The sequence below is a fragment of the Saccopteryx leptura genome, chromosome 4, assembly GCF_036850995.1.
Source record: "Saccopteryx leptura isolate mSacLep1 chromosome 4, mSacLep1_pri_phased_curated, whole genome shotgun sequence".
Classification (NCBI taxonomy): Eukaryota; Metazoa; Chordata; class Mammalia; order Chiroptera; family Emballonuridae; genus Saccopteryx; species Saccopteryx leptura.
Window position 1 is genome coordinate 185,245,661 of NC_089506.1, and position 11,459 is coordinate 185,257,119.

General features: G+C 42.2%; 1 pseudogene; it reads right to left on the minus strand.

The window, feature by feature from the left end:
* LOC136404301 (Bardet-Biedl syndrome 5 protein homolog) overlaps positions 1-11,459 on the minus strand; it is a 59,301-nt pseudogene that overhangs the window by 47,557 nt on the left and 285 nt on the right.

Here is an 11,459-nt window from a genome sequence, read left to right on the forward strand (position 1 = left end):
AAAACACAAGAACAGAACATGTATATATGCCTGTGAAATACAGAACCATGGTTGTGGTTGTGATTGTGGTTGTCTCTAAGGAAGGAAACAGGCTCATAAGAGAAAGTTGTCACTATACAATTTTCTGTCTGAGTTTTGTACTGATCCATATATTACCTTTGGGAAAAAAAACATCAAACTTTTGAAAAGTGTAGCATCTGAAATACAAATCAGAATTTATGCTTGCTAAGCAAGAGAGACACATGCTCATGGAATCCAGTCTCTGAAAAGAGCAAACTGCTGACTTACATGTGGTCCGTATTTGACCGTGTCTCCTCTGTGTGGCTGCTACAACATTAGTTGGATTTTTATCATCTCTCACTTGGAAATCTTCCAAAGGGCCCACCTGCATCCACTCCTGCCTCTGAGGTACTTTTCCACAGAGCTTAACCACGGTCTATACGACAACAGAAAGCTTGACAGATGCGGGGTCTTGGTGAGTATGGTTGGTGAAGGAGGGAAGAGCTGTCAAGTACTTTTTCTGGTTACTGGATAAAAAGAATGAAATTGAAAAGGCAAAATATGAAAATAGTTTTATGGATAAAGTGATGAATTGATCTCTTACCTGACTGAAATTGAGAGGATGGTGAGCTTTCTAGGCAGTTAGAAATGAACTCAAGTTTTGGAGAAAAGTATGAGAGAAGCATGGAGAATTGAGTGTTTCTGTTGAAGCTCTAAGAGTAGGGAATGGACAAGTGGGACTGGCAGTCTTTAAAAGCAAGATGCCAAAGGTCCAAACCCTTTCCATCTAATGTAGTGGGGCAGGTGGTGGTGGGGGGGGGTGCAGAAAGGTGGAGGCCATGGGGACAATGGCAGGTGATGCACAGAGACTCTTGCAAGGCAGATGGTGAAGACTTGTCGGTTTTGTTTGTTTGTTTGTTTTTTAAATTTATTTTTTTTTCTTGTACCTTTCTGAAGCTGGCAACGGGGAGAGACAGCCAGACAGACTTCCGCATGCGCCCGACCGGGATCCACCCGGCACGCACACCAGGGGGCAACACTCTGCCCACCAGGGGGTGACGCTCTGCCCCTCCGGGGCATCGCTCCGACGCGATCAGAGCCACTCTAGCGCCTGGGGCAGAGGCCAAGGAGCCAACCCCAGCGCCCGGGCCATCCCTGCTCCAATGGAGCCCCGGCTGCGGGAGGGGAAGAGAGAGACAGAGAGGAAGGAGAGAGACAGAGAGGAAGGAGGGGGAGGGCGTGGAGAAGCAAATGGGTGCCTCTCCTATGTGCCCTGGCCGGGAATCGAACCCGGGTCCCCCGCACGCCAGGCCGACGCTCTACCGCTGAGCCAACCGGCCAGGGCCGACTTGTTTTTTTGCTGGTTCCTGTCTTTCTCAGTGGAAGGATGGTGAGATGAGTCCCATGTAAGCTCTCACAGCATGTCTGGAGATAGCAGGAATGAAGTCCAACAGAGCCAGTACTTAAACCCTTGTTAAATGACTCCAGCACATGATCTTCATGTGAAATAGGTACTTCTCAAATGAGAAGACAGGAGGACCTAAAAATAGTAATGATAAATGTTGTGAGAAGTAGTGGTCAGAAAGGAGTAGGAGAAGAGGTTAGTTCCGCATCATGGATTCAAGAGAACAGAGAGTCTCAAGAGGGGCTGTCTTGTTCCCTGAAAGCAGTGGTGTGTGGACTGATAGACTCACAGACTCATTTCCTGACTGCCGGCTGCAATGACGCCCATCCCAAAAGCTGTATGAAAAGGGCAGTGTTTTCACACTACTCTGTGTATGATACCGCATGGTTTGTGTTCTCTCTTACCGTTGTGTGTGTACTTGTCACAAGACCCCATGTTTTCTTTCTTGGATTTCTGCACTTTGGGTACATGCTTTCCTACTGACTGTGATCGTTTTTAGGGCAGGGCTTTGTTCTTGTTATTCCTGGTCCATGGCTTCCTGCAAAGTGCGTTGGCCAATCAACATTGGTTGAGTGAATATTTTGAAATGTTTTCAGGAGTTGTGACATCTAGAAATTTAAGCCACTGACGATGCCACGTGCCTGTGCTTACAAATTACGTAAGGAATTTTAAATCCCATTTCAGATCCCATTTCTGAGGCCAAGTCAAAGTGACTCACACTAAGTAAAATACATCTGATGTAAAGAAGACAACGAAGAACCATATTGTCTCTGCAAGAATTTCTTTGATTTGGTGGAACTGCAATTGTGACCCTTTTGAAAAGAATGATAAGCGCACTCGGCAGCATTAGCTTTATGCCCCTGGATACTCTCATTTATTTACCGTTCACTTAAGTGTTGGTTGAGCGCCTACCACGTACTTGGGACCAACACTGGGTATGTGGTGGTGGAATAAACAAAAACATGTCCTTGAGCTCATGGACACTTTTACAGTGTGAGATGAACAGTAAACAAATAGATATATACACATGTAGTAGAGTCATGTTAAGAAGTGCTAAGTGTTATAAAGAAACATAAAAAATATATATATTAAAAAAGGACACATAAAGCAGGGTGTTTAGAGAAGGCCTTTCTGGGACTGAAATGACATGAGAAAGCCAACCAGTGTTCAGGAAGAGCGAGCGAGTACAAAGGGTCCGAGGTGTGAGTGTGCCGGATGCAGCTGAGAAACAGCGGGAGGCCAGCATGGGGGACGGAGCGTGAGGGCAGCGTGGTGTGAAATAAGGAGAGAGGCCCCAGGGGTGGGGTCCTGCCCACCTCGTAGGGCATGGTAAAGCTCTGTGAGCAAGTAAGTTCACGGGAGGAGTGGAAGCTGGTGGGTCCTTGAGAGGCTAGGGAAGACTTCCAAGTGAGAGACGATCAAGTCAGGGCTAAGGTGATAATAGTAGTGAAGAGGTGTGGTCACATACTAAGGGTTTGCTAAAAGATTGGATGTGGAGAGTCAGAGAAGGTATGACTCATCATGGCTGATGGTGACTTTGCTCCAAGGTGGTTTTCACTTGAATAACAGGAAATAACAGGAAAAGCAGAGCTGCCACTTTACTGGGGAGGTGGGAGATCTCAATGGTGTTTGTTTTTTCATAAAAAAGAAGAAACTTTATTTTTTAGAAGCCTTTGATTCACAGAAAACTCAAGAAGATAGAGTGAATTCCCTTGTACCTCATACCCAGTTTCCTCTCTTATTCACGTCTTACATTCACAATGGTACATCTGCTACAATTAATAGACCAACATTAGTATATTAACTAAAGTTTATATTTTTATTCACATTTTCTTAGTTTTTACTTCATGTACTTTTGCAGTTGCAGGATCTCATCCAGATCTCACTGAAAGACTGAATGTACAGATGGATAGTGGCCAGACCATGTCTAAAAATGGGACTCTGATCCGTAATCTATAGCACCTGCCTAGGACCCCAAACCCCTGTAGCAATCAGCCCCAAAGGCCAAGATTTAGATAATAGCTGACAGCTTCCCTGATGTTTGCCCCTACTTCCAGTTTAGGACCAACCGGAGCAAGCCAAATATGCACCCCTAAATGATCCCATAGAGCACCCCACTTCTAGTTAGCCTGCCTCCAGCCACCCTTGCCCACAGCCTGTAACCAGGCCCACTTGAAATCTTTCTTTTTCCACTAGAAAACCCTCCCACTCCTCTGCTGGCCTTTGAGTTTCTGCCAAATGCCAGTGATGTTGGCTGACTCTCTTTCTTGCAGGCTGTAAAGCCAGTATCCACGGCCAGGGCCACTATCGCAGCAGCCGCCTGGCCCATGCAGGTTCGCATTGGATTCGGACAGTCGGTAAAGAAACAGCGGAGCCAAAAACTGGTGGGCCATAGTCTTTAATTCTAGCTTGCACCTGGCGGGCAAGTAAAAATCCACACTGGGCTCCAAAACCCACTCACATTCAGTGCTCACCAAGCCACTGACTTATCCGAGTTTCCTAGAATCAAAGGTTTCTAGCTCACCAGACTTATTCACCTCTGTTCCCCATCTCCTTCCTTATCCCAGATACAAACTCTACACAAACTGGCATCTCACTCAGCACTCTGCCAACTTGGCTGCTTCTCCTGGCCTCCTCCACGTGGCCTTTCTCTGCTCTCCTCTGCTCTCTCTTCTAATGATAATCTCAGGAACCAAGAGCCCCTAGCTCTCGTGTAGTCTACCCCCATTTTATATTGTAGCTTCACAACCTCTAATCCAATATACAAAATAGGGAAGTCTCTAATACAGTCACTTCTCTGAGGCATGATTGGATTGTACCACCCCACATCAAAAAGGGCGGGAAAGGCTTAATCCCAAAACCAAGCCCCAGGCTGCAACGATCCTCAACACACATTAATATCACCTGGGCAACGGCCTCCACGTGGGCAATGTTATCTTTTACAAAGTGAGCATAATACATTTTATCTGCCCAACACAGGCTCTGACTAAATAGCCTTTCCCCGTCTCGCTTGGGTGATCTTTATTTCACACCACATGACATTTACTTGTCGCAGTCACCTTCGGCTCCCTTTGTCTGAGTCAGTTCCCCAGGCCTTCCTTGAGGACTACTGGTCAGATAGGTTGTAGATATCTCTCTTCCCACAATTGCATCAGGATTATGGGCTTGGTGGACAATGACCACAGAGGTCATGTGCCTTCTTCATCACACGTCAAGGACGGACTTTATCAATATGACTCATCATGGCTGATAATGACTACTCCACGGTGTTTTTCACTTGAATAACAGGAGAAGCAGAGCTGCCACTTACTGAGTAGGAACTGTGAAAGTAGAGCAGAAATTGTTTTTTTGGAAACATCAAGCATTTTAGTTGAGTCTTTTCAACATATTTTGAACCTTTTCATATTTTGCCTTTTCAATTTTAGGACCCCCTAATTAGACACCAAAGCAAAGCTATTGAGTAGTTGTGGAGTTTAGGAGAGAAGTGTGGTTGGACATATAAATATGGAAATCTAGGTGTTGTGTAAAGTCATGGACTGGGGGAAATCACTAGAAGCTGGTGAGAGGAGATGCAAGAATTGTGCAGAGGAGATTTTTGGGTTGTTTTTTTTTGGTGACAGAGAAAGGGACAGGTAGGACAGACAGATAGGAAGGGAGAGAGATGAGAAGCATCAATTCTTCGTTGCAGCACCTTAGTTGTTCATGGACTACCTTCTTATATGTGCCTTGATGGGGGGGGGGAGCTAGAGCAGAGCGAGTGACCCCTGCTCAAGCCAGGACCTTTGTGCTCAAGCCAGCAACCTTGGGGTTTCCAACCTGGGTCCTCCATGTCCCAGTCCGACACTCTATCTACTGCACCACCATCTGGTCAGTCTGTGTAGGGGAGATTTAAACAGAAACCTTTACTGCAAATAGGAATAGTTTTGCTTCTTCTTTCCATGTAAAAACTTTGATATCTTTTTACATTGTTAAAACTTTAAGTGAAATGTTTCTAATATCTCATAACTATTATATTTGCTATGTAATTTTATAGACATCCTTTATCAAGTTAAAGATTCCTTCTATTTCTCATTTACCAAGAGTTATCAGAAATAAGAGTTAAACCAGGGGTCCCCAAACTACGGCCCGCGGGCCACATGCGGCCCCCTGAGGCCATTTATCCGGCTCCGCACTTCCGGAAGGGGCACCTCTTTCATTGGTGGTCAGTGAGAGAAACATAGTTCCCATTGAAATACTGGTCAGTTTGTTGATTTAAATTTACTTGTTCTTTATTTTAAATATTGTATTTGCTCCCATTTTGTTTTTTTACTTTAAAATAAGATTTGTGCAGTGTGCATAGGGATTTGTTCATAGTTTTTTTTTATAGTCCGGCCCTCCAACGGTCTGAGGGACAGTGAACTGGCCCCCTGTGTAAAAAGTTTGGGGACCCCTGAGTTAAAATTTATCAGATGTCTTTCCTTGCATCTGTTGATTGGTATTATCAGAGATCTTCTCTTTTGAAATGTATTAAGTCATGAGCAAATTTTTCTGAAGTTGAACCACCCTTATACTTGTAAGAAGAAAACCTATTTAATCCCAGCGTATATTATCATCGTCACCATCATCAACTACTCAATTCCGTTTTCTAACATTTTATCTAGTACTTTTCATCTGTGTTGATTACTACTTATCAGCTTCTTTTCTTGTCTTGTTAGGAGGCTAATGTAATGAACATCCACTACAGACACCACTTTGCTTTTCTTTAGGAGTCGGGGATGGAAACTGAAGCTGAGAGGAAGGAGGTAAGCCCACAATTGCACTGTTAATTACAGGCAGTAAGTAGTACTTGATATCTAATCTGATGTGTTGCCCACCTTACCCTGCTGACCTGCTCAGAAGGAGCTTTATTATATGACAAGTGAGCAGATACCAGATGGCTATTTACATGCAGTTAAGTTGCTATGTGATCGTGTGAATTGGACCCATTCATCTCCGAGGCTGTCTTCCCAAAAAGGTTACTCCTGAGCCTTAGGGAAATGCTGACTTGCCAAGAGAATGAGTACAACAGCTTTAAACATTGCTTGAAAATGAAGGTGCTTGTAAGAACAATTGTGTTATGTTTCTTTTTCTTGCTAAACTATGATGTAAAATCTAAAGAGGAAAAGTGTAATAATCTATGAATTCAAAAGCTTGAGAAATGCTACTACAGGTATAAATATTCAAGAGTTATGATGCATTGGGAGCTATTGGCTAAAGTTAGGCAAACTTTTAACTTTATAAAAACACAAAAGTCTAAAAACATTTAGAATTCTTTATTGTTATTGCATATTAACAGTATTTCCTTGGCCACAGAACTAATTTTATTTGCATTGGTCCTTTTTCCTAGTAAAATTTCAAATTTTCCAAAAGAAGCATATTTGTTCTGTCTTCTTCAAGATTATTTTTAGTAAAATCGTATGTAGCAGAGAAAAGGATGACTATGGGGGCCTTTTGCAATGTGTGTACTACACACGAATCTTCTCAGGAAATTCAAATCGTTTATAAAAATATAGAGTTCCCATACGTAAAAATGTGAATGTATTAGAATAAAAAAAAAGCATCACTATCAAGGAGCTCACCGACAAATAGGGAAAATAGATATGTACAACCAACAAAAATGCAATGTGGAGGGCTTTGTGATGGAAGAAAACTTTGATCTGGTCCTTGAAAAATGAGGAAGACCTACCTATTAGCAGAAAGGCAAAGGCATATACATGGTTTCATCCTTGCAGCGGGATGTGGAGGAGGATACAGGAAGAGGAGAGGCATCTAGAAAGTAAGGGTAAATTGAGGTTTTAATATTTTACCATGTCCAGGCATCCCCAAACTATGGCCCAGGGGCCACAATGCAGCCCCCTGAGGCCATTTATCCAGCCCCCACTACACTTCTGGAAGGGGCACCTCTTTCATTGGTGGTCAGTGAGAGGACCACTGTATTTGGCAGCCCTCCAATGGTCTGAGGGACAGTGAACTGGCCCCTCTGTAAAAAGTTTGGAGACCCCTGATTGTAGGCAATATGTCATAGGATGTGTTTATAAGTATCTTAGAAAAGATAGTCTTTAAAGCAAGTTGTGAAGGACCCTGCTAATAGCGATTATGTGTGTGCTGGCTAGGGGCAGTTATTGACCTTGTCACATTATAATTCACATGTGCAAAATGAGTAATATCTTAATGTGTCTGTAACTAGAATGACTATAAGCTTTGTTGTTTAAACTGGAACACTTTTCAGAATAAAAGGTGGGTGCTTTTAATAATTACATTGGGGCAATAGCCCTAAATTGGGGGTGTCCTGAGCAAATTAGAAGGTAGAGTCACCTATTTACATTAAACCAAGGTTTTTTTTGTGTGTGTGTGTGACATGACAGAAGAGGGACAGATAGGGACAAACAGACAGGAAGGGAGAGAGATATGAAGCATCAATTTTTCATTGTGCCTCCTTAGTCTCCTTAGTTGTTCATTGATTGCTTTCTCATATGTGCCTTGACTGAGGGGGGAGGGTGCTGCAGCAGAGTGAGTGGCCCCTTGCTTAAACCAGTGACCATGGGGTCATATCTATGATTCCATGCTTAAGTCAGTGACCCTTTGCTCAAGCTAGTGAGCCTGCACTCAAGCCAGATGAGCCTACACTCAAGCTAGTGACCTTGGGATCTCGAATCTGGGTCCTCCATGTCCCAGTCCGACACTCTGTTCATTGCACCACCACCTGGTCAGGCTAAATTAAATTTTCTTTAGTTGAAAGCAAATAGGCAAATAAATCTTGATTCAGAAATTACAACTCAGACTTACCTAAACAAAGGTCTTTTCAGTTTTACACCAGTCATGGCCAGATGAATGCTTAGATCATTTAAAAGTCAAAGAATAAGAATTAACTTTTACATGAAGAATACTATGTTAGGCATTGTTGCAAGCACTTCACACATATTAGGTTATATAATCCTCAAGTAAAAAAACTATGAGGTACATATTAACATAAGTTTTCATTTTATAAGTGAAGAAATCAAGACACATTGAGTTTAAATGACATGCCCAAGGTTAACTGTTGACTTGGCAGGTGCTAGAGCCACAATTGAAATCCAGGTTATCTGTTACCAATATCTATGTCCTAATCATTACTACATTACTTCTCAGACTCTAAGTCATGGCTTGCTGGCCCCTGAATCTGAATTCCAGATAAACAATGAGTAATTGTTTAGTATAAGTATGTCCCATGCAATGTTTGGGACAATCCTCCTCCCCTTCCTAGTTGCTGAATGAAATTAAATATCCTCTTTGCATGGGTTGGGGTGTAGGGATGGGCCCTGATTTCTGTCTTGGCCTGTATCCTTGACACATCTGCTAAAGTGTCCTTTGTGGTTGTGCAACTCACCACTGTTCTTTTAGCATTTCCATCACCTCTCAAACCAGAGTCAGCTTTGTCTCGTCTCCTGGTTTGCTGCAGAGGTTCAAAGTCTTAGCCTTGCTTCTCTCCACCTGAAGATACACTCTTCACTATGAACATAAATATTACATACTTTATGGACTATGTTAGGGATATTTAAGAATAGATCTATTAACTCTGAACTGAGCAAAAAAAACCCCAAAACCCTCAACTCAAGAGAAAATAGTTTTGTTTGCCTGTGTGCAGTAACAGCAAAATTCTACTATTGTACTATATCGGTCTTTACAATTCATGAATTCTATTCTGTATCAGGAACTTCTTGTTCCATTGATGTCCTTCACTGCCCCGCATCTAAAACCTTTTCTTACCCTGCCACCCCAAAAGCAGGCAAGAAGTTGGGGTACGGCCAAAGAATTTTGAGTCCCAATTCCAAATTTACTAAGAGCCTTAGTTTCCTTTGGAATAATAATTTCTAATATTGGAATAATAATACCTGCCACATAAAATTCTTTTGAAATTTAAATAAGAAATGATGAGTAAAACATAATATTATGAATAAAATTCAAGGTTAACAGCTTTCAAAAATCATCATTTTATTTAGTTGATTCCTGTCTCTTATGGCCCATTTGGTGTGTAGAATAGTCCCCCTTCTCCCCACCCCCCAGAAAAAAAGGTATTTCCATTTGGAACTTGTGAAGGTGACCTTATTAGGAAATAGGGTCTAGCTCCTCAAAGATCTTGAGATGAGATTATTCTGGATTTTGGCTTGGCCCGAAATGCAATGACGGGTATTCTTATAAGAGAAAGGTAGAAGAAGATATGAAAGGGACCCAGAAACACAGGGAAGAGGGTCATGTGAAGACAGGCAGCAATTAGCTATGATGGCACATGCCAAGGAACATTTGGATGTATCAGAAGCTGAAACTGGCAGGTAAGGATTCCCTCTAGAGCCTTCAGAGAGGCCCTCCTGGCCCTTGATTGTGGACTTCTGTACTCTAGAACTGAGAGAGAATAAATTTCTGTTGTTTTTAGCCATTCAGTTATGGTATTTGTTTGGGTAGCATTAGGAAATTATTATAGACTACATCCAATCCATCAGTAAATCATGACAACTCAACCTTCAAAGTATGTCCAAGACCATGCACCACCTCCCCCTGCCCCATCAGCTACCCCTGGCCATCCTGCTTTAGTCCTTGAACCCCTTAAAATCACACTGCAGTTAGAGTGTAATTTAAAACTGAAGTCAAATCTTGTCAGTGTTCTGTTTAAAACCTTCTACGTACTTTTCATTTCTCTTAGAATATAACCCAAGAGACCTTTTCATGGCCCATGGGACTGGAAAGGATCTGGCTCTGCTATCTCTTTGACCTCATTTCTTATACTTTCTGAGTCCTGGTTTCCATACTGTTCTGCAGGAGTGTCAAGCACCCTCCCTCTGAATTTTGAGTGTTCTTCTTTCTGTGCAGATCACAGAAGGTCTGCTTCCTTGCAGGTCTCTGCTCAAATCCCACCTCCTCAGAGAAGCCCCTCTCATTCATTTTATACAAGTGGCCTACCCCAATTACAGTTACCCAAACAATTTTCTTCAAAGTGCTCATCACAAACAGTACTTGCTTTATGTTCCTGTTCGTAGCTTTTCTCTCACGAGAATGAAACCTCCCTAAGGGTTAGGACCTTGTCTGTCTTGTTCATTGCTACATTTCTGGTACTAATGCTCAGCACACTGCAACCACTGATAAATACTTGTTGAATGAATGAAGAAACCAACTGATCTTTAGCTATTAAGGGTGTTAACCAAAGAGGATGGAGATGATAACTATTTTCAGCACCACCCAAAACAGCGCTTTCTGGAGAGTAACCTATACAGCCACCTACACACATTCTCAGCGGATAGGATAGTAGTCACCACAAAAGGGACCAGCCCATTGTAGTTGCAAAGTAAGAGCCAAAGTCAGGGTATGGTTAAGCTGTATCAACTTTTCCGTGAGGTATTTTAAAATGCTTAAATCTTTCCAAGTCCAAGAGATAAATTAATGTGAAAATCTATGAATGTGTTCCTAAAGGAATTTGGGAACAAGAAAAACAATTTTTCATGTATTAAACACACTTGGCAGTTTTAAAAAGTGCTTTCGTATACCTTACTTTGTTTCTTACCTGCCTAAGAGAAGGCAGATAATATTATTACCATTTTACAATTGGAAATACAGAGACTAAGTGTTGTGCAAGGTCACACAACTGCACAATTGGTATTAGGGTAGTCCCAGACCCAAACCAGAACTTCTGACTTCAGATTCCTTATTTTTCTCCATTGCACTCTATTCGTCGATTTATTTAATGTACTATATGTGTTATTGGGCATGACTGTTTCAGCCACTGTTTTAAATGGAACATATGAGGTTAGGAAAGTTGATAATCTTTGGTTTTGTTTTTTCATTGAAAAAAATGTAATACATGTACTTGGGGGAAAATCAGTACAGTAGCTGCTACCTTGCCCCACCCTGCTATCTCCCCTGATGCAATTGCTGTTATCTGGAAATCTTTGAAAAAAACATCAGATAAGTAAGTCTCATGTTTTCTGGAATGAGGTCCTTCCTGGAGGTGGGGACTGGACTAGATGACCTTGGCTGGTTCATCTTTATCCCCATGGATAGCCACAGC